Source organism: Pantherophis guttatus, chromosome 4, assembly GCF_059756535.1.
Source record: "Pantherophis guttatus breed Tessera chromosome 4, ASM5975653v1, whole genome shotgun sequence".
Classification (NCBI taxonomy): domain Eukaryota; kingdom Metazoa; phylum Chordata; class Lepidosauria; order Squamata; family Colubridae; genus Pantherophis; species Pantherophis guttatus.
Window position 1 is genome coordinate 113866399 of NC_142066.1, and position 5634 is coordinate 113872032.

General features: G+C 36.9%; 1 long non-coding RNA gene across 1 annotated transcript; it reads left to right on the forward strand.

Annotated features, from left to right (window-relative positions):
- Nucleotides 1-1424: 1424 nt before the first annotated feature.
- On the forward strand, nt 1425-5145 carry LOC117654876 (uncharacterized). Its single transcript, XR_004588425.1, has 3 exons — nt 1425-1643; nt 3769-3938; nt 5099-5145. It is a non-coding gene; the product is annotated as an uncharacterized LOC117654876 (long non-coding RNA).
- Nucleotides 5146-5634: the final 489 nt, after the last annotated feature.

Consider the following 5634-nt stretch of genomic DNA (forward strand, 5'->3'; position numbering starts at 1 on the left):
GATTTAATTATGTTTTAAAAGTATTTTAATGTTTATATTGTATGTTTTTTAATCCTGGCTGTTCACCGCCCCGAGTCCTTCGGGAGAGGGGCGGTATAGAAATTTAATAAATGAATGAATGAATGAAATGAATGTTCATTAAAATAATTATTTATGTTTATAGCTTTGTTTGTAACTGCTTTACAAAGAAAAATTCAAGAACAAGACAGAGAAAAATAATTAAAAATGTGGATGGTCAATTAAGTTAAAGGGTTTTAATGTAAGATTTGAATATGATGATGTATATTGCTTATAGCAAAACAGAATAGCAGATGAAATGTGAAATGGTAATTTGGTTTAATTTTGAAGACAATTGTAATTAAGAGACAAAGTTGAAATGTTAAAAAGTGGGATGGGGATTTTGAGAAATATATTCTGTAATGGAGAAATAAGATAATTAATTGATGTTATTGTAAGAGATTAGGAATTAAGGGTGGATAGTGATACTGTTTATGTATTGTGTATTAAGAAGAAATTAAGATAAGACAAAAAAGTATGGAAAAAATATTATGGCTGAAATTGGAAACATGTAAAATGGACTTTGGAAAAAAAAAGAACAATATGGCAGAAGTTGAAATAACAAGATATGGTAAAAAATGATTAATTTGTGATCAAGAACTATATGAAAGAGATGATATTGGAAAAAATGGGGAAATTGGAATAGATTAAGATTAATATATATAAAATGTATAAGATAGTCAACACTCTGTTCATAAAATATGTATGATGAAAGAAAAATTTTAATAAAACTTGTTTACAAAAAAAAGAGAGAGAGAAATAGTTAAATTACATAAATTTAAAAAACAGCTTCCTGAAATAAATGACTGTCAGTTGTAAAGAATATCTGGACACTGAAGCTAAAAAGGAATTGTACTATCAACCCTTAAAAGAATCCTTGTCTACCTGAAGAAATTTTGTTTCACCTTTTTAAAAACCATGGCAGTGGTGAAATCCAAATTTTTGTACTACTGGTTCTATGGGTGTGGCTTGGTGGGCTTGGTGCTTGGTGGGCATAGCAGGGGAAGGATACTGCAAAATCTCCATTTCCACCCCACTCCAGGGAAAGGATGCTGCAAAATCCCCATTCTCTCTCCACTCCTGGGGAAAGGATATTGCAAAATCTCCATTCCCACTCTGGGGCCAGCCAGAGGTAGTATTTTCTGGTTCTCCAAACTACTAAAAATTTCCACTACCAGCTCTTCTAACTGCTCAAAATTTCTGCTACTGGTTCTCCAGAACCTGTCGGAACCTGCTGGATTTCACCCCTGAACCATGGGCTATATATAGTTTTAAAATCCCCTCCCTTCATTATTTGTTTTCTAAGGTGGAGCTTGAAAAATACACAGAATTAAAACTTTCTTTTTTCTAAACATAGGTGATTTGGATCACCTGACATGATTGAATTGCAACACTGCAGGAATGAAAGACTGATTTATAAAAGACATAACTGACAACTTGAGCATGAATATTAATGAATGCTGGACATATTATAACTCCAAAGTTATAATTAAACCTTTTTCTTGAGAATTTAAGAAAAAGGAAAAATATCTGTTGCTGCATCATATTAATGAAGAAGGAAGATTCAGGGGAATCAACTGCTTCAGGTTAGTCATTATAAAACTATCAGGCATTTCTGTTCCAAATGAGAAACTGTTTTCTGGTAATGTAACAACAATAGCATTGATTTTATGAATATGTCAAAGGCTTTTTTTCAAAGTGGCATTTTGTGGAGTTAGAAAGAAAGCAGAGTTACGATTGCCAGTGTGACAAGAGTACCATCTAGTGTGCTTTTTGTGTCTTGCAGATACTAAAATGCAATGTGTAAATACAATTAAGGGTGGTTAAGGTGAGAGAACTGAGATGAAGTTAAAATCTTGCTTGTTCAAACTACAATGAGCTCAGGGCTGCTGGAATAGTCTTTTAAATTGTCAGAAGTTTAATTAATCAAAATAATGAAAAAGGAGATGGAAGAAGATGGTCAATTTTTTTCTTGGTTTATACAAGTAACTGATTATCCTCCAACTTCCCATATATTTCCTGATTATTGACTTTTGAGCAACAAATAAGCTAGTAATACTATAAATTGGGTGGGCTTTTTTAAATGGAATGAGTAATCTATGTCTGGGAATTTTACACAAAATCATTAATTGATCCTTCAATGCATTACACAAATTTGTTCAATAAAATAAAAGCAACTACAATATTTTTTGCACTATAAGATGAACCTGACCATAAGATGCACCTAGGAAAACAAGAAAAAGTATTCTGAACCAAATGGTGTAGTAATATATTTAATAAAATATAGCAGAATAATATTTCAACCATTTCAATCAACAACAGTATTAAGAACCAGAATTGGGTACCCTTCCTCCCCCTCCCACCCCTCCCCACCTGCCATCCCCAAATTGCATCAATGGCTAAGTGAGGGACAGGAAGCCAGCCCGTGCTCAGCGATGGGGGGAAAAGGGATGACAAGATGACAAGATGCATCTCGCTACATGCACTCCAATGAAAGGCGGTGGCAACCTGGCTGCTTCCCTTGCCTGCCCTTTCCGGTGCTGGAAGCTAAGTGTCATCCCTTCATGCCTCTCTCTCTCTGTATCTCAGGGCTCACCTAGTACCACAGTCCACCAGGAAGGCTGGGAAGGGCGCACTTGCAATGGGGTGGTGGTCGATAGCAGGGCGTCCTTGGCAAACTGCTTGACCAACTTGTGCAGGACAGGCAGATGTATAGTGTGCCCAGGGCAGCCAGTGGTGGGATCAATCAGTTCTCCAAACTGTACATACAAAGTGAACAACCAGTTCAGCTGAACTGGCTGAATCCTACCTCTGTAAATGCTGGAGCCTTTGCAGCTGAGCAGCTGCTTGGCGGTTGGATCAGCCTCCCGGAATACTGCCAAACAGCGGTTCTTGGCAGCAGGGATTGCTGCTGCCTGTCACCATGGCCATACCAACTCTCTCCCCCCAGGTATGGCAAACCCCAGCTGATGCAATATTCACTCTATAAGATGCACAGACAATTCCACCCACATTTTTTGGGGGGGAGTGCATCTTATAGATTGAAAAATACGGTAGTTCTCTTTGCATGACAATCCAATAACTATTTCTTAAAAGAAATAAAATTAGTTATTATTTATTCCACTGGTTCCCTAGAAAGTGAAATAGTACTTCATCTTATGCTGACATTCCCCAAATTCAGACTTTTGTCAAAATTCAGCAATATGAAGTAAAGCTGCCTGCTGGAGCTGACTTATGGTCCATGATGGGCAGTTTTCCCATCCCTGCACAAAATAAATCTCTAGGTCTGAATGATGTCACCAAAAACTTGAACTATAATTCTAGCTGTTTTCAAAATTTCCTACCAAACATAATTTTTGGATATATTATTTATATAGTGTATGGTATTGTTATATTAGCCACACTGCTATTGCAGAGTAGTAGTTTGGCTACCAATTTACCAGCTCTGGTGTGGTACATGTTTGCACGCTTCCCAAGGTGTGCCACAGGAGGGCGAGCTAGCTTCGCACCAGAAAGAAAGATGAGTGGCTCTTCCTGCAGGGTCATCCAAGGCCACATCATTCTACCAGATCCACCTCACAAACAGATGTTGCAACCAGGAAGGTTTAGATCTGGCAGGAATCTGACCGCCTGCATGGACCACCAACTTGTCTCCCCAACGAAGTGATACCTATTTAATTATTTGCAAAGAACATTCTTTCGAACTGCTAGGTAGACAGAAGCTGAGGCAAATGACAGGATCTCAACCTGCCGTGCAGTGCTAGGACTCAAATTTCTGGAGCAAAGACCATCTCCAGGATCATATTCAGCCACTGAGCCACAGCACCTGCATATTTTTGGATATGACAGAACATAGAAAATACTGAATACATGATTGGAAGGTAAGCATACTAACAAGTGTATATGGATATGATCAATGTATCAACTTGGTTCATATCCACAAAATGGTGCTAATTTCAATCAATTGACCAATTCCATTTGATAAAAGTTATTGGAATTTTTATTCACTACTCACGCACAGAAGTCTGTACTTGAAGTGAAACAACTGCTGTGCTCAAAAAATCAGAAGTAAGCTTCCATTTCACTGTGCATCTGAGGAGCACATCAATCACTGAACTAAAGTACTCTTTCAAAAATCAGCATAGTTATAACATTTATTATAAAGGCAATAAAATCAATTTTATTTTCTGTTCTAATCCCAATCACAATATTTTGTAGCAGAGTTTCAGTCTGTTCCTCAATTAGCAAGATGTGGCATCACAACAGAACACACACCTACATACGGTGTTGCCCTGAAAATAAGACCTTGTCTTATATTTTTTTTGAACCCCAAAATAAGTATTTGGCCTTATTTTGGGGGATGTCTTATTACTTTGGGGTGCGTGGAGCAAGATGGAGCTCCTCTTGCCGTCTTACCTGATTTCCAGCTCTGTCTCCCTAACTCTAACCAGAGGAAATGGCGGGGACCAGCTGTACATGCTTAAATGTTTAAATATTTTCGGGGAGGGCTTATTTTAGCACATTTGTTCAAAAGCCCGATTGGGCTTATTATCAGGGGATGTCTTATTTTAGGGCAAACAAGGTACATTTATTTTTTCCAAGAAAACAGAATAATGCTTAACATTGTCCTGGAACTTTTAAATTATTAGAACATAAAGATACATTTTAGAGTTGTCCTTCTGTTGAGATAATAGAATATATATTAAATTATTATGCATTAACCCTGTGCTTTGCCTTTAAATAAAAAGGGGGCACAATATTTTTAAATATTTGGTAATAAGCAGATAGGATTTAAAATGTATTCCTATGAAAAACAGAATTCCTTAGAAGGATAGGGATAGCTACATATTTTTAAGACTTCAGGAAAAAATGCAGCCAATACCTGTTTCAAATTTTATCTTTTGCTTTCCTTGTTATTATGATAGACTCTGCATTTCCATTCTTATTCAATAACTTTTAAACTATCCCAGACTATCATAAATTATTTATGCATTACTGATGTACTCTCGGTAATGATAAATTGTCTCTCTTTTATTTTTAGGGACTGGATGTTATAAAAACAATTCAACTGGAGGATAGGTTTGCCATAGAAGTAAATTGGTGGATTGCTATTAAGGACAATTTTGAAAATCTTTCCTTGAACTTACTGAAATGCATTGTACATTTTGATTGCATCCAAATGATTCTCGCAGGGCATTGATTGACGTAATAATAGAAACCTTGCTTGATATTCTTTAATGGAAGATGTGTATACAGGTTGGACTGTAGTTTGCTGCTATTGAATTTCTTCTATTCTGGTGATACAGTATTAATTCTTATTCCTGCTTGAATTTCCACAATGAAGAAACCTGTCCTTGACTCAGTTACTCTGCTATGGTCAATAAGGTTGAAAAGAGGCCGCAGAATATGAACAGACGGGACGATGCCTCTAGGTTATCAAGTATTTGGGGACCTGCACTGAGAGAAACTCGAGTGTTAACATCAGAAGAGAGGCAGAGATTCCAACAAGCAACCAGTGGTGTTGTAAGGCCTACCAGAATTCTTCCTTCTTTGCAGAGGGTGACTAGCAATAGGGAG